The sequence below is a fragment of the Onychostoma macrolepis genome, chromosome 06 (assembly GCF_012432095.1).
Source record: "Onychostoma macrolepis isolate SWU-2019 chromosome 06, ASM1243209v1, whole genome shotgun sequence".
Taxonomy (NCBI): Eukaryota; Metazoa; Chordata; class Actinopteri; order Cypriniformes; family Cyprinidae; genus Onychostoma; species Onychostoma macrolepis.
In genome coordinates this window covers 27198512-27217252 of record NC_081160.1, presented here as the reverse complement: position 1 = coordinate 27217252, position 18741 = coordinate 27198512, and the positions used below count along the sequence as shown (strand labels likewise).

General features: G+C 36.0%; 1 protein-coding gene across 2 annotated transcripts in view; it reads left to right on the top strand.

Moving 5' to 3' along the window:
- The first annotated feature begins 10322 nt into the window (after positions 1-10322).
- grm4 (glutamate receptor, metabotropic 4) overlaps positions 10323-18741 on the top strand; it is a 172203-nt gene continuing 163784 nt past the window's right edge. For both annotated transcript variants that reach the window (XM_058780032.1, XM_058780033.1), the window contains exon 1: positions 10323-10694. The gene's annotated coding sequence lies outside the window, so the exon portion shown is untranslated. The remainder of the gene's footprint in view (positions 10695-18741) is intronic.

Genomic DNA, 18741 nt, shown 5'->3' with positions numbered 1-18741 from the left:
ATAAGAATAGTGTTTTAGGCAGCATTCCAGCAGCAGGTCCACAGAATGAAATGTGTTGTTGCAGTTTCTAGTGTTATGTTAATGCATACTTTCCAGACTCAATAAAGTGCCTCAAGTAATAATAAACATATAATAAATCAATTTAAGACTTGTTGTGCTTATAACAATGTTAATATCTTGTGTATGCCAGAATCTGTAGCTACATTTTAAGCAAGCATTACTTGTTGTCATTGTTTTATGGGCTGTTTTCATTTAGGTAAAGAAACTAGGACACAGTGCTGACCCCTGCTGTTTAAAATGTCACATTTATCCATTTATAGGAGACTGCAGCTCTGAAAACAACCTAAATTTGCAATCAAATACAATATATATAATATTAAATATTAAATATTGAAATGTATGATCGGGTTATGCTCAGGTTACATTTTTGATCTTTAACAACAGTTTTGTTTTACTGCTATGAATTAAATATTAATATGCAATACATAATACCTCTAACGCTTTTCACGCTATACTTTGTTCATGGAAAGCGCCATATTGCATATTCATCTTTGCTATCATGATTATTCCTTTTGGATAAACTTCATAGAATCATAGATTCCATCTCTGACTATTGAGGCTGGATTTAATTAGATGTTTGCAGAAGAGATGAATGACAATATGATTCTGGAATGCTGTGTTCAGGAAGTCATATTTCAAAGGGATGGTGTGAAAGTATGTATTGTTCCATGGGCCTGGCACTGTTTTCTCGCTTGGATGTTTTCTTGGATGTACACAGCAAAGTCATCTTATCAAAACCAAATTGACTTTTTTATGGAATTTTAAGGAGCTTGAAGCGATTTCAGACAAACGTTCCTTGGATAAGTCTTTTGGAGGAAGTACCTTTTAAGATGTCTGAGTAGTGCTGAGAAGACTTTGCTGTGGAGAATTTATGTCTATCCCAAAATCAAAATACTGTCATAATTGACTTACCCTCAACCAGTATGTCTGTCTCCTGTGGAACACAAAAGATTGATCAGAATAAACTGAACCTCTTCTTTCATACGATGTGGTATAGAAATGAAAATTAAAAATGAAAACTACATGAGGGGGAGTAAGTTGTGAGTTGTTATTTTGGGGGAACTACTTCTTAAGAAGTGGTTGAAAGTTTGGTGCCTCAACTCCCTGAAGGGTGATGCTGTCTGTCCATGGCTTAGTGAGAGCAGGTTTGACCGGCACTCTAATGCCCCTGGGTGAAGTACTTAAAAGTTTCTCCAGTGTGACTCCAGTGCTGGCAAACAGATTACTGCAAGTCACTTCGGATGTAACTGACAAATCTCAGTTTTAATAAGTGAAAGTTTCTTAAAAAAAAAAAAAAGGTAATTAAAAATGTTGTTGCTACATCTCACTACATTATAAGATGGCTTTCAATTGTGTAGCTTTGTTAAAGCAACTGTATGTAGTTTTGTGTATTTTTTGTGATTCTGGAGCACCCTGCAGTAAAATGAGTGGAATTCACTGTCGTAAATATATTACTGTTATAATTACATCGGATAGCTGTACACATGCATTTGTTGTTGTCATAAAGCACACTAACCTTTTCGCCGAATTTCATAACCGCTCACTAAACTTACATTCTCCCAGAACAGACGTTTGGAAGAAACGGAAGCCATTAGCCTTATTAGAAGTCAGAATGATTTTGATATGGATAGGCCTATTTCAAGGTACAAAATGCACATACAGTTGTTTTAATAGCAATATTGATTACATTAATTTCTATATAAACACCACCACGATTACCAAAGCTGCATTTATGATCGAAAATGCAGTAAAAACACTAATATTATCAAATATAACAATTTAACTGTTAATATTAATAACTGTTTTCAATTTTAATGTATTTTAAGATGTGATTTATTCCCATGATGGAAGAAAATTCAAAACAATCATTTGAAATAGAAATATTTGTAATTGTCCTTTACTGTCCTTAAATTTTTGAACTGATCTAGATTGGTCTTTTCCATTGTAAGAACACACAACATATTGGGTAGTGTATGGTTTATTTTAAAGTATAGCTCTCAGTTCAAATTACTGGTGCATCAGTTATTTACACAAACCATACAAATATAATATTTTACCATTAAATGTCCCTGGTCATGTGGTAACATCTTGTTGATTGTTACCACAGTACGTGGCATACCACTGTTACTGGAAGTACAGCCGGGAATGTAAGAGCGCACATGAGAGTGTCCTGCATTTCTACTTATGAAAACAAAGAGACTATAATGGATTTCATGCATTACAGCCCATAGGCATTCAGTCACCATGGGAACTTGTGAAGAGAGTGAGGTTAGCCACGATTAGCTGTCTTACCCTGAAGCATGGCAGAATGTGTGTGTGTGAAGCACAGATCGTGAGCCTGTAAGCAATGTTACCAAAATATTTACAGTTACAGTGCGATATGGAGGCCACTACCCTAGAGAAACAAAATCGGGTCTGTGTGATTAGAGGTTACACAGTACAGCAGTGGGGCCAATTTAATGCGTATTCCTGGTCCTGTTGTGAATAATTCATCAGTGCATGATATTTAAAAGGATAACATGTTGTCCTTTCTAATCTTAAAAAGTGTAATAACTTGCCCTACCTATGAAATGATTTAATGCACAATTTTCACAATTCAATGAGTTCTGTATGGATGAAATTAAGCCCCATCCTAAATCGTTGAATATCAGTTTTACTCTGAAATACAACATATTTTTGCATGAAAAATGGATTGTAAACAGTGTTTCATGTTGATTTGCTATGCAAAAACACAGGATAAAGCAAGCTTTAAATAGAATTAAATTAAATGTTATTTTATTTTATTTTATAGTAAGCAAAGTAAAATGTATGAACTCCTACTTGCTCATTATGCTTGCTTATTACCTGCTTATACCTTCTACAAAGGGTTATGTTGAAAACAATTTGTTTACCCATATTAAAGATATACATCAGCCTTCCCCTTCATTGATAAGGCCTTCCGGATGATAGGAAATCTCAGGATATTCACAAGTTTTATGAAGCAATTGGGTAATAATCACTACTCTTTATTTCACATCCAAAGACACTCTGTGTAGATTTGATCAACTCTGACTGCCTTAATGGCACTTCCTTAGGAAACATAACAACAAGGAAATTGCTGTTAAAAGTTGTGTAAGAGTCTTGTATTAGCCCAAATGGAGAAAATGTCAGAGGAACATATTGCTTGCTTTGAGAGTGATTGTTATAGAACTGGCAGCTCAATTCAGTTGCTTATCTGCACTGTTGCAGTTATAACTCGGGGACACTGCAGCAATTATAGCTCTAGTGTGGTGTAAGCAAAAATAAAAGTCTTATGTACCCATACCCAAGATTCTTTTGTATATGACTTTGCTGAACCTGTTCAGAATAGATCTGCAAGCTTGTTCTGTGGGTGTTTGTATCGTACTGTGAATATGCAAGTAAGATGGACTCCTCTGTGGTGATATGTGAAAAAATGAAGGATGAATTTATCAATATTGAATGTTCCAAGGACATAATTGGTGAGTGGTAATGATCAGGGAAGGGTGGAAACGCCTGGTCTATCATTTCACTGAAACGCCACGAAAGACAGATGTTCCCCTTCAGAGCATATAGTCAGACAGAACTACTCTCCTGTGTAACATTTTAATAACTACAGTAAGTTGAAGGAATTTCTTTCTTTGCCACCATCTCTTCATGATAAAGGACATCTTTTATAGATCTATATTATTGTTTATATATATATATATATGGTAAAAAAATAAGGCACACTATACTGCATTAATATGAAGTTTTTTTTTTGTTTGTTTGTTTTTTACAATACCACCAGTTTTTACCCCCATATATTATGATACTGTATAATCTCAGCATCTCAATCTGTTGTGTGATAACCAGAGTCATTAAGTTGTTTCTCTATGGCCTGGGGAGTTGCTATTTGTGTCATTTTAGATTTTTTTACATTTATTTATTTATTTATTTATTTATGTGTGGTCCACACCATCTGTTGTATCCAAATGATATGAATAACATAATACACTGGAGGTAAATGAACTGTGGACATCATGACTAGCAACATTACAACAAACCCGCAGTATACATTTTGACAAAAGTATCTACACCTCATGTTTCTGTGCTGTGTGCAAACGGGTGTTCTGTGGAGCATAAAAATACAATTACTGCAGATTGTTTATCATTGAGCGCTATGTTATTACGAGAAGCTTGGGCAGTCATAATGGAGATTGGTGGCAGAATTTTGAGATAAAACTCACAGTTTGAAAGCTATGCAACTATTGACTGTCCTTCAAGAATAATGCTAAATTACAGATTCAGATGCTCATTAAATACAATGTTTTCACTGATTATGGCCAAAGAGTAAACTGTTGTCTTACTATCAGCAGTGTTTGCTGCACAGGATAATGGGAAAACTAAACATCGGTATGATATAATTTTTGATGCCATTCCGGTTTAATGTAGTCACCTAATGAACATGAGACCAAATTGAATCCACTATGGATCTGCCAACAATCTGAATGTCTTTAAATGATCATTGATGATGATCTGATGTATGGCTAAGGATATAGTAAACACCTTCTAGCTGTTATCTAACCAATGCACTGCATCAAGGGTTATGTGTAGTCACAAATAACAGTAGAAAACCAATTTACTTAGGAGCTGGTCACAATTTCAGCCCTGCAGTTCACCCTGAGTTATTTAATGGGGTCATACAGCCACCATACTGCACTTTGTTCTTTTTTTGTCAGTTAATGGTGCAGAAGCAGTTTTTTAATTAAAGTATACACTTTTGCAATAGACACTGTTCAGATGCTATGCCACTTAACTCAACGAGTTTGAATTTTACTCTAGGATGTAAGTGATAAATTATTTCAATATTACTAGCACTGATAGGCTTTTTTTGCATTCGACTGATGTCACTAAATTGTGAGATTATTATCGTGCTGGCAAGTCATTTATGCATCACTAATATTAAAGATTTGCCATGTGTAATATATATATACAGGTGCTGGTCATATAATTAGAATATCATCAAAAAGTTGATTTATTTCACTAATTCCATTCAAAAAGTAAAACTTGTATATTATATTCATTCATTACACACAGACTGATATATTTCAAATGTTTATTTCTTTTAATTTTGATGATTAGAGCTTACAGCTCATGAAAGTCAAAAATCAGTATCTCAAAATATTAGAATATTACTTAAGACCAATACAAAGAAAGGATTTTTAGAAATCTTGGCCAACTGAAAAGTATGAAATGAAAAGTATGAGCATGTACAGCACTCAATACTTAGTTGGGGCTCCTTTGCCTGAATTACTGCAGCAATGCGGCGTGGCATGGAGTCGATCAGTCTGTGGCACTGCTCAGGTGTTATGAGAGCCCAGGTTGCTCTGATAGTGGCCTTCAGCTCATCTGCATTGTTGGGTCTGGTGTCTCTCATCTTCCTCTTGACAATACCCCATAGATTCTCTATGGGGTTCAGGTCAGTGAGTTTGCTGGCCAATCAAGCACAGTAACACTATGGTCATTGAACCAGCTTTTGGTACCTTTGGCAGTGTGGGCAGGTGCCAAGTCCTGCTGGAAAATGAAATCAGCATCTCCATAAAGCTTGTCAACAGAAGGAAGCATGAAGTGCTCTAAAATTTCCTGGTAGATGGCTGCGTTGACTGTGGACTTCAGAAAACACAGTGGACCAACACCAGCAGATGACATGGCAGCCCAAATCATCACTGACTGTGGAAACTTCACACTGGACTTCAAGCAACATGGATTCTGTGCCTCTCCACTCTTCCTTCAGACTCTGGGACCTTGATTTCCAAATGAAATGTAAAATTTACTTTCATCTGAAAAGAGGACTTTGGACCACTGAGCAACAGTCCAGTTCTTTTTCTCCACAGCCCAGGTAAGATGCTTCTGACGTTGTCTCTGGTTCAGAAGTGGCTTGGTAGCCCTTTTCCTGAAGATGTCTGAGCGTGGTGACTCTTGATGCACTGACTCCAGCTTCAGTTCTCTCCTTGTGAAGCTCTCCCAAGTGTTTGAATCGGCTTTGCTTGACTGTATTCTCAAGCTTGCGGTCATCCCTGTTGCTTGTGCACCTTTTCCTACCCAAATTCCTCCTTCCAGTCAACTTTGCATTTAATATGCTTTGATACAGCACTCTGTAAACAGCCACACCTTTCAGTAATGACCTTCTGTGACTTACCCTCTTTGTGGAGGGCGTCAATGTTCGTCTTCTGGATCATTGCCAAGTCAGCAGTCTTCCCCATTATTGTGGTTTCAAAGAACAAGAGATGCCAAGAATTTATACTGTAGGGATGGTCATTTATTCAAACTCAAATGTAAATATTCTAATATTTTGAGATACTGATTTTTGACTTTCATGAGCTGTAAGCTCTAATCATCAAAATTAAAAGAAATAAACAATTGAAATATATCAGTCTGTGTGTAATGAATGAATATAATTTACAAGTTTCACTTTTTGAATGGAATTAGTGAAATAAATCAACTTTTTGATGATATTCTAATTATATGACCAGCACCTGTATATATATATATATATATATGTGTGTGTGTCTGCTAGAGAAAGAAATAGCTGAAACTGATTTGCATGAACCAATCTGACCTAGCCTCATCCTTCCTTTCTCTAGTGTGTGCCATTTGTTTTATTTATCCCCTCCTAGTGGGCCCGGTGATGTATAGGTTAACATAATATTAGCAAGGGACATTTAAATGTCAGTTAATAATTGTAGTCGACAATGAGCTCCGCTAAGTGTGAATTATTCCCTCTGAAGGGTCCTCACTATGATCCATCTTCTGGCTGTATATCTTTCTGTGCTGCCTGTCAAATATGCCCCTAAATCTAAGGCTTATTTAAATGTCACAAAAAATTTAAACCCACTGAACAATGTCAAGTCAGGATATTTCTTTTATTTTAGTCCTACTTCGAGCATGTTGGAAAACAAAATATAACTGTATTTAATCTTTCCTTATCTGTTTTTTCTTCATTCCCTCCTTCTGCTGCTTTATCTTCAGGGCTTTGTTTTGCAGTTGGTGCAAATAGTATGGTTTAAAATAGATACTGTGGAAATGCTAAGAAAATCTTTTAAGTTTTATTGGAAGACTTTGTAAAATATAAAGTCTGAACACTGAAAGGGCCTTCCTCTCATGAATGCGGGAAAGCATTGGGCCCTTAGCGCACATCATGTCATTTTTTGTGGATGCTGCTTCTGACTGGAGCTTGTCAAGCTACTCGTTATTTAAAGTAGATCAACTGCATTTTTCAAAAACAACAAACTTTATCAGGATGACAGCATTTGAACAGATCAATTCACTCTAAATACCACCAGTAAATTACAAAACAGCATAATTTGCACAGCTGAATTGAAAACCATGATGGATAACAGCATTTAAACCTTCATCTGACCTAGTATTTTTTATTTATTTATTTATTTTTTTTTGCTGCTGAGCCTTCATGGCTTCTATGTTTACACTTCTTAACACTTTTGCATGTGAAATGATTAACAGCTATATGTTCCTATTCAAAGAGTGTGTGTTTAAGAAACAAGAGTTTATAGGCAAAGCAATGATCCAAAAGCTAGTCTATACTAAAAGTGAACATGTTGCCAAGATGAGCAGACTCTGGCAGCACTGTAATTTGCCACCTTGAGGAGTTTATCAGTAACACACTGGCCAATGTTCCTAGAGTGGCTTGGCAGCTTGGCTTCTGAGGAGTAAAGCTGCTTGGCTAGACACCAAAGAGGCATGGGCTCTGACCGAAAGGAACAAAACGCTGCTGCAGGACTCTACTAAATCTAGTTCTGTTTGTGATACTTCCGCACTGATGATTTTTTAAGAATGCTTAGGAGGAATAGACGGTAGATGGAAAGATACTGCATGCACTTTAAAAGCCACCATCCACCAAGATTATTGGTGACACATATATTCGATGCAGTCACATATTTGATTTGAGTTTTTTTTTCATTTTTTATAAATGTGTGTGTGTATATACATACATACATACTCTACACATACATACCATGCATTTATTTATTTATAATAAATAAATAATTAAAAGGGAGAACTGATGCTGGCCAATTAGGTATGTATAAATGGCAGTAAAAAAATGACTGTTGGCCATAAGTAAACATTTCTCTCCGCTAGGGGGTGATATTGTACCATTTAAAAAGTGCACTTATTTCTGCGATTTCCCAAAACACCAATAAAGCTCCGAATTTTGGGATATTATAAAACCTAATTGGAGAATTAGCATTGACTCCGTATGGTAATAAACTGTCTTAGCTTACTCCTAGAACATTCAATTATAGCTGAGTGGGACAAGAGGTAATGCCAAATGACCTGAGTAAAAACATTTATACAAATTCACAGAATTAAATGCAGATGCAAGGAGCAAAAAAGTGACAAGAACGAATAAGAAAAATATGATATATACTGTATATTATTGTAAAAAGATATACAAATCTGATCAGAATATAATTTTGTCATACCAGACTGGTCTGCAACTCTTTCTCTGTGTCCACTGATATAGTTAGACTTTTAGAAATGACTTTACATGAGTTTCAATGAATAAATTTAAATAAAAAATTGTCAGCGAACAACTGATACACAGTACTTGCAAAGGGGGTTTAACCTAAAGTGTCATTCTGCCTTTTTAAGAATAACATGAGCAACAAGCTGTATAGGTTAACACTAGGAAGATACCAGTATATTGTGCACGCTACATTAGTCATTTTGTTATCATAATCCCCTGGGGAAATGGTTTGGAAGACACTGAAGTTGGAGGCATGTATGTGAATAAATTAGAATTAAGAATTCAAAATGAAATGTCCCGAGAGAACGCTCAAATACAACACTACCCTCCAAAGGTAGACGTTGCCTACCTTTTATTCAAGCCCAGATTTGTACTGACGTGCTTTGTGACTAAATGTGTCCTCAAAAACAGCAACGTATAAATGGGTATATTTAGCATTCCAAAAAGTGTCCTTCGGGACATTCTGTATTTTTAAATCCTCCTTTTTGTTCACTTCACCGTGGTTATCAATGCCCTGAATCTTTATGCTTTATATTTTACATCTTGCATGTACAAGAAGATGTACAATTGTCTCCAGGACATTTACACTGCTTTTAAAAGCATATTCAACTAATTTCCTTTCCTAAGTGAAGAATACAGTAGATAAAAAAAGCAATCCTAATGGGATCAAACAAGACTGCTTTAAAACAACAACAACAACACCAAAAAAAAAAAAAAAAAAACACAAAAAACCCCCACAAAATCTAATAAAATCCTAATGGATAAACTGAAGTGCTTTTTTCTTCTCAATATTATTGTTTTTTCAGTAGTGGTTCTTTAGAGTTTTTTTTATCTACAGTAAAATGGTAAAATAGCAACTATGATTGCCGGTATTTTACTGTAAAAAATACAGTGACAGTATTTATAGGCATTATGGAATTCTTTGTGATTGTATATTTTATATAATTGTATGTAATGTTAATATACCAACTTATCTGAGCTGAAATGGGTTTGTTGTCCTTCAGGGTATTGTGGGAATGTTAATTTCCCCATAAATTATGATTTTTAAATAATAATAAAACAACAACAACAAAAATCATTACTGTGTGAGATATGCACATTGTCTTGTTAAATATAATATTTTTTTTAACAATAAATTAGAAGGTATTTTTACTTCTAAAAAACATTTTTATAGGGTACTCGTTACCATAAATTGCATTTATTTGCATTTCATGTAAATTACATGATTTAATTTAATTTCAGTAATTTCATTTATTGACTTTTACAATATAAATCTTTACCATATATTGTAAGGTAATGTACAGTTAACAATTATTCATTTATTTTTAGCATTTTTTATTTATATTTTATACATTTTTATAAATTTTATCTCTTTTGAATTTTTCTCAAATCTCATATCTCTATCTCATAATTTTTTTTATCTCAAGCATTTTTGCACTTGTATCTCATCAAGGTTGCTTAAATAATTATAAATATAATTCTATTAGAATTCCTGCATGATTTTTCTTGTAGGAGTTTCCTGTAGCCTTTATTAAAAACATCCTTATGTGCTTTTAAGTCAGTGCATATGCAGATATATTTATTAAAGAGATCAATCATGTTTTGTTAGCTGCACGAAAGCTCTTTCATCAGTCAGTGTATTTTCTGCGTTGTGTGAGTGTGTATGTGTGTGTGTGTGATCAAATAGAGTGGGCTATGTGGGCGTTGAACGCACTGCTTCGACTGAAGAGCACTGCCTACATCTCAGCACGGCTCTGCTCTCCAGTTATGCTCAGTGCAGTACTATCTCTTCAGGTATGAGCTCCTAACACAAGACGAACAGTATTTTCCAATACTGAATGAATGGACAGGAAGACTTGGAGAAATGGAAAGTACTTCGGCTCCGAGAGCGTTTCAGCACCACTTTCACTGGACAGCGCAACAGCTTTTCCCACTTGGTATCGCGCTTTGGGAGATTTGCGTGTGATTTCCGTACGTGGGGAATGGAGTTTGTCGTATTGGGGGCCATCGTACATCAAGTGATTAACGAGATACCCAAAAATCTGCAGTCGACTGTGTTTAGGTGATCACACTGGAGGTGTTTGGCAACAGCGGCGGCAGATAGAAGAAGGTAAGTGCATGGAAATGGGTCAACTTTGAACATCTCTCACGGATTCCTTGCGGGAAAAGCGTCGCTCGATTCATTTCGTCGATGTTGATTTGTTGATATCATAGCGATTTTTCTTGGTTTCCACGAAATAATAGCGGTAGGCACGATGTTTATGAGACATTTAGAAGAGAATGGCTTCAACATATATATTGACCAGTAGTGCGGCACTTTGACGAATCAGACTTTTCTGTGATCATATGGCGTTTTTCTGCATTGCTCTGTGAATATAGCAGAGGGAAGTTCTGCCCATCACTTTGTTCTAAACAACAGGTTTTACTGTTGTGCATCGACGCCTCTTAGAGTGAATGCATATCACTGATTCATATGCTAATCACCTGTCAGGATTGAATGTTTTTATTAAGGTTTACTGGAGAAAAATTGTTTACAAGTTGGATGGGCTGCCTCGCAATACAAATATTTTAATGGAGAATAATATTTCAGTCTGTCTGAAATATTGAACCTCTTGGTCACTCGCAGCTCCAAAAGTGGAATATTAGAAGATGGGTCAATGACATAAGCATGTACAAGATAAGGAGGAGGAATCTTTTAAAAATGTAATTGAAATGTATGTGACAAGTCCATCAAATTTAATCAAATGGGTATATTGTAACAAGTCCATCAAAAAAAAAAAAAAAAAAAAAAAAATATATATATATATATATATATATATATATTAGAAATATGAAAATGTGTGTTTAACACACACTTTCTTTACATTAACCATTAACTTTATAGTTTTCTTGTCACATGACAACAAAATGGCTGCATGTTGGCTATGCCACACTGACTTTAATATATATATATATATATATATATATATATTTACACACACACACACACACATTCGACACACATTTTCATATTTTTTATATTTCATTTAAAAAAAAAATCTCCATGCAGTTACACCACCAAAGCATATTTTACTTTAAGCACCACAAATAAAGATTAGCATGAATATTTTTAGAAAATATTTTTATATGGTTTGCATTTTAATGTATCATTTTATAGTTTAATAGATGCATTATGTCATTGACCCAGATATAGCCTGTGGAGGTCTGGAGGAAGCGAAGAGCTTTATCAGCCTTGCAGATGTCAAACCTTGAGGCCATCTGGACCAGATGGGCTAGTTTAGAAAGCATGTTTGATGGGTTTGTATAAACTTCTCCACATGCTTTAATGCAATGAATGGATGTTTTGGCATTAGGAATAGTTTTTACTATCTAAATGTGTCTGTAATTGGCACTGGAAATTGCCAGAGACAAGTTAAAAGAAACACCTGTAAGAAATATTGAGTTGGGAGGTGTCAGTCAGAAGGCTGCACGGAAGTCTCGATGCCTTGACTTGTAACTTTGTACCACAATACCACATGGCATGGCATTGTCAGATCTAATGAGTCAACTATGTAATACAAAAGCATACACCTACATGATGTGCTATAACAATGTGTGATGGAGTGCAGTGACTTTTGTAGTATGGAGAGGCTGTCGCAGCAATGACTCACTCCCTGGGTCTTTGTGAGAACGCTACGTACCCATTGATCATAAAGCACAGAGTACTGCATTTCCCTGTTTTTCCACTGCAAAAAGAGTTTTCTGTGGCCACTGGTTGGACAACATGAGGAAACTGGAAGCATGGCTCTTGGCGTAAACATAGCCAAGTGCGGTATGAAGTCACTTCTCCAGACTTCATTAGTCCAGAGAAGCTTTTAAAGCAATGGAAAAAGCTTTTGCTTGGAACGCTAAGGTCTGGCGATTTCAGGCTCCGCCAAGATGGCTCTATTACATAATTGAATGAGCTAATTAACTTTTCCATCACGGCGATAGGGAAGTCAGGAAAACTGGTGCAGCGCCAACTTGTAAACTTTTGGCCTGTGACAAATTTTGTACTTCTCTCCGGCCTCTAGATGACATCAATTGATGAAGTGTACGTTTGCGCTCCTTATGAGTCTGATCACGCACCATGTAAGTTCTGCGCTGTAGAAAAAGAAACAACACTAGGTTTTATACATTATTCATAGCTTTTCTTAGGACTCTTGCTCTGTAAATGCCATTTGACCCTGAGTTTTCCTGCAGGTTGAGAGTCTGTATCGGTTAACGTTGTTTACCTCCACCGAGAGCGGCGGACAACACAAGCAGACTGAATAAACTAAATAAGTCATAATGCTCGTCCTTCACCTATTGTCACCTTTCTGGTCTATAGGCAAGGAATTTATATAAGGGAAATGTGTTTTGAATGATCTGTCAATGTTTGTCATTATTTGCAACTGAATATTGTTATCAACTGCTGACAGATGGCCGAAAGCTGCTTGTTAGCACCTAAATAACTCTATCAACAGTTTCCGTTTTCTAAAGTCCATATGTATTGGGAACAATTCGTGACATTTCTGTGGTGTGAAATAGACTGGCAGAGACCCATAAAGCTTCACTCTTATTTGAGTTTACTTTTGAGCAATGGTGATGAACTAAAACCAATAATGACACTGCAATTAGATTCAGATTAAATGTAATTCAGATTGACCACTGATGTTGGAGGTTTGGCACAACGCTACCAGAAATGATTATAATGATGCTTCTTGTTGGATTGGAACTCTTGCTTGATGAAGAAATAGAGGATTTTGCATTTGATGTGAAGTGATAATGAGTATATTTTTAACGTTGCTGAGGGTGGCTAATGGCAGGCCTACTTTATTCCAATGCACCAGTCAGGGGATCATACTGTGATATGATATGATGTGGGAATTCAGCCTTTGCATTATCACTGTTGCTATGAATGTTGTATTTTTAAATCTGTTGCCTGCTGTTCAGGGCCAGAGCGTTGAATAGCACAGTTTGGATGGGGGAAAATGTGACGTGCATGTGGATAAGATTATTGTAATGTCTTGTTTCAGCTTCTGAGCGTACGTTAAAGTCGCTATCACCGGCTGGCGAATAAGCGGTCCTCTTTAAGATCAAAAACCATAGCTTGAGGAAGTTCGACTGATATCGCAACTTAATTACTTAAACCAACTGACTAAGCATAAAAACACATTCTGACTCAATTTAGTCCTGTGTCAGAGGCTCCTGCTTATGGATTTTCTGCCCACATTATCTGATGACACCCTCTGGCACAGAGGGCTAGAAGAGGAGACAGTGTATTGAGTGTAGTGTGATAGCCTATACCAGGTCATCGCCTACATCTGTTTTTCACATCAGTACAGTTCAGAGTGGCATGACTTTATCAGATGCAGACTCTCCCTCTCCTTTTCTTGCGCCTTTTCTCGCCTTCACAGGCCGGGTAAATTGCAGTGCCTGATGCAGACTTGTGACATGGAAGAATTTAAATTAAGATCATTACCCAAATATTAACAAGCCTTGCATATTTAAAGCGATGTAAGCTGCGGCATGACAGCTCAAGTCAGAAGTGTGTTAGCGGTGAAGATTCACAGCAAAAATTACTGTCAGAAAAAATATAAATAATCCAAATAGTGTGATTTATGGGTTATTAAAATAAAAATGTATCCTCTTACCACATGTTTCTGGTCTTATTAGGCATGATTTACCAGCGCACATTTTCCCAAAGAAAATAATGTTTTTTTTGTAATCTTTAATATACATTAATTCATTTAGCAGATGTTTTTATCTAATATGAATTACAAATGAGGAATACAACGATTTGTCTTAAGGAAACGATACCACAAGAAGTGTTAGCAATAGCATTTTCAAAGCCTAATTGTGACTTTTATCCCACAAATTTGACTTTTTGTCTTGCAATTTTACTTTATATCTCACATTTCTGACTTTTCTTCTCATTTCTGTTTATATCTCATAATTCTAAATTGATATCTTGCAATTCTGAAATTTTCTCTCAGTTGTTTCGTCAGGATTCGGCTGTCTGGATAGGGTTAGGAAGATCATTCCACCAGCAAGGAACAGTGAAAGGAAATGTTCTGGAAACCGAATGAGCTAATTAAAATAACTTTTTTGCATTTCTGAAACTACTCATATAGGCTATTGGTTAATGTTAACTGATAGCCGAATAGCTATTAAGGCATTATTTTTTCTCCATCCTGTTATGAATTGTTCACTACAGTCTAGTCATTTTCCAGTAGATAACATCAAGTCTCATCCCACGTATATTTTGTTTCAAATATCCTGTTTCACCCGTAAATATGTGACATTATGGACACAAAATAGGTTTGCGAATGAATGCCTTTTCATATTGAGTTTAAGACGAGCAATTTTCTTCTCAGTTAGATTCATCTTGGCGTAATGATGTTTAGGTACTTTTACTCAACAACAAGACCTAGATATTCATTAAGAAAGAGATCTTTGCAGCCTATTTAAATAGAAAATAGTTCACTGCTCCGGTATATGATTATGTTAAGTGTGTAATGAGACATATTAGGTCATATTGAGTGTCTTCATTCCAGACCATCTGCTTTAGGAGACCCTGGCCAACTGCTCGAAGACTGGGGGGAGCGCAGCACTAGCGTCGTCGCTGTCCCCGACAGTGTTTCTCAATCCACAGCATACACAACGAAAACGTTCCTATGTGCTCTATTACCGCAAATGGGCCGTGTAGTGTTTTGGGTAAGAGGATCTGTGGCACAAGATCGTACCCCCCCAGAGGAACTCAATGGACTGTATGAAACAGAGAAGTCAGTAGTCTGGCTTGCGCTCTGCATCGTTTCATTTCAGAGCGATGGTTGCAGGGTATTGTCCACCTCTCTGGTGAGAGCCAACTCATTAGGCCGCTTCTGCACGGGCGTCTGGATGCAAGGCACGTGCGTCGCTTCAGAAGCGCTCCTCTTTTTTCCCAAATTTTCTTTTAAATCATCTTTGTTTGCTCGACTGCACTCGGAGCTTGATTTAGGACTTGCTTGAAAAGCAAAAAAAGATATTTTTGGTACCCACGGTGATAAATGATGTGTAAATGGTCATTAGTCATTTGGCAGAACAGTGAGTTCTGAAAAAAATAATGACGGGCAAATTAAGAAGAGGCAATAAATCATATGCTACACTTTAAATATTTGAAATTGTCTGCATAGAAATAATATCTGTATAATCAAAATGCTTTATAGATGTCAAATGCGTATTGAAACAAATGAATGAGTATACAGTGGCTCCGAGTCTAATCTGAAATCACATTGAAAATCTTACAGTTTTATTACTTAAACCTGAAAAGTTTTAGGGTTTAACAATATTAAAGCAAAGAAAATTAAAAAGAGGAAAAATGATCTTAGATTCTGTACTGTTTCTGGATCTATAATCAAATAATGTTTGAGTTTTAGACTTTTCTACCTTTTTCTTCCTTCCGCATTCCCTTTGGAACATTTTTAGATCATGCTAGACAACATGGATCATTTGCATAAACCTGTAGATTGCATGTCGGCTGTTGTTAAAGGAATATTTCACCCAAAAAAGAAAATTTGCTGAAAATGTAATTTTAGCATTACGTCACTTCCTCACCAGTGGATCCTCTGCACTGGGGTGCGTTTCCCAAAAGCAACTATGGTTGCCAGTACTGTCGTTACCAATAGAGTTCAATGGGACTTACCACCATAGTTAGCTAATGATGCTTTTGGGAAACGCACCCCTGAATGGGTGCCGTCAGAACAGTCCAAAGAGCTGATGATAAAAAAAAACAAAATAAAAACATCACAATATTCACAACTTCAAAATCCACCAACATATTTGTTTAGAACTGGGCTGTTTTCACTTGTAAATGGTGCTTGATCTGTGCACATTTCTCTCCTGATTCAGACAAGACTGGAGAAAGCAATATTATGAATAGAGGATTCGTATTTTATTTGGAAGCAACTGTTTTATAAAACATGCAGCTTTTCACTTAACAAGATGTTGACTGATGGACTGGAGTGGTGTGGATTACTTGTGAATTATTGTGATGTTCTGATCAGCTGTGTGAACACACATTCTGACGGCACCCATTCACTGCAGAGGATTCACTGATGTGCAAGTGATGTAATGCTAAATTTCTTTAAGTTTGTTCAGACTCATCTACATCTTGGATGGCTTCTTTAAATTTTCAACAAATATTCATTTTTGGGTGAACTGTTCCTTTAAAGTAAAAGGTAGGAATACTAAACATTAAGATATTTATAAAGATATTCTGAAAATCAAGTTAAATGCGCATTTTTACCTTCAATTCTGCTCATAATACAAAAATTGGATTTCATCATAAAAGATTGCAAAAGATATGAATTACTCAGTCAATAGCAATTTTTTTTACAACAATTTATCATCATCTGATTGACTGTATGCTGTAATTTTGCCTCTGGAGTGAAACTCACCATTAACCCACCTGAGGAGATTCTGTGCTGTTGTATTGATCTTTGCCCTTGCTACCCACATAGCACGAATTACCCTGAGCAAAGATCTCTATTAGCCCAGCCCACACGAATCCAGCAGCGTAATTTCAACTGCATTCTGCATATTCCTTCAAGATATTCAACAAAGCAATGCAACAGCGCAAAGTCCTGCCGAGACTTTGTGTCCTCTGTCACGTTGAGCGGCGGACCCCCGTATGAGCGCCTCATGTGAAATGGTGTGTGAAATGAGCACATTTAACTAGCCCACCAGCATCATGCTCAGTCCTGGGCCGGGGCAGACTTACAGCCAAAGACTCGCTGTCCTGACACTGCCAATTGGATCATATTCTCCCTCCTATCTCACGCCGCCAGATGACTGTATGTGTTTCCTTTTTGTCTCTGACTCCAGGGGTGAGGGGCCGCATGTAGAGGTTAAATGAAAACGATCAGCTCCTTGCCCACCATTTGAAGTGAATCTACAGTGACTGGGAACACGGAACATCACTGGATGCTTTTATAGAGCAAGCATGCTCCATTCACACTTGCACTTTCAAAGCTGTAACTGAACAGTTGTGATAAGTGATTTTTTTCCACACAACTTATTTGATGCATCTTCCCTTAAATGGAAGAAAAGGTCTGTGACCACAAAGTGTGACTGCTATGAAATCACTGACCTACCTAGCAGTAACATGACTAGTTCTGGCTTTTGTGCTATAGCCTTGAATCATTTTTTTTCTTCTTTTTATGTATATATACTGCAGCAATTTTAATAGCAAGTTGATTTAATATCCATTGGCTGTATTTTAATTCCCTGTTTACAGTGCAAGTGAGCGGCACGACTTGACAGCTTCTGAGTGTTTGCTAAAGTGAAGAATTCTGAGGGCAGGCAGTGAGTGAGTGTTTTTACTTTCTCTTGCCAATGTTGTTTTTAATATTCACTAATTACTCACTTTGAATTATGCAAAATTCTTTTTGGACGTCTTTCATTTCAGTAGTGTGAATTTGGAGTGACAGGAAGAGGAATTTATGTTCACAAAGGCTGCATTTATTTGATCAAAACAGTAAAACAGTAATATTGTGAAATGTTATTACAATTTAAAAATAAGTATTTTCTATTTTAATATATTTTAAAATGTTATTTTTTTTTAGGTTATGGCAAAGTTAAATTTCGGCAGTCTTTACTCCATTCTTAAGGATCCTTCAGAAATCATTGTAATATGCTGATTTGTTGCTCAAGAAACATTTCTGTGTATTATCAATCTTGAAAACAGTTACATTTTTCTGGAATTGTAATACATTGTTGTTTTTTGTTTTTTAGAACTCTTTGAATTGAAAGTTCAAAAGAACAGCATTTATTTGAAATTTTTAACAGTGTGAAAGTGTTACTTTTTATCAATTTAATGAGTCATTGCTGAATAACAATATGAATTTCTTAAAAAAAAAACAAAAAAAATCTGACTCCAATGCTGCAGTATAGGCTTACAAACCTTTTATTTTTCAAAGATTTAAACATTTAAATCTTGTCAATCTTTTCTCTCCTAGTTAAACGTTTTAGTTATAAGAATTTCAATTTATTTTCATTTACTTCCTTACATTTAGATTTAATTGCAACTCTGTTGCCTCATTTTAAATTCAGCTCAAATTAAGTTCCTGAACTGAAATGTAAAAGTCAATCTCAATTCAAATCTGAATGGTGCTGAA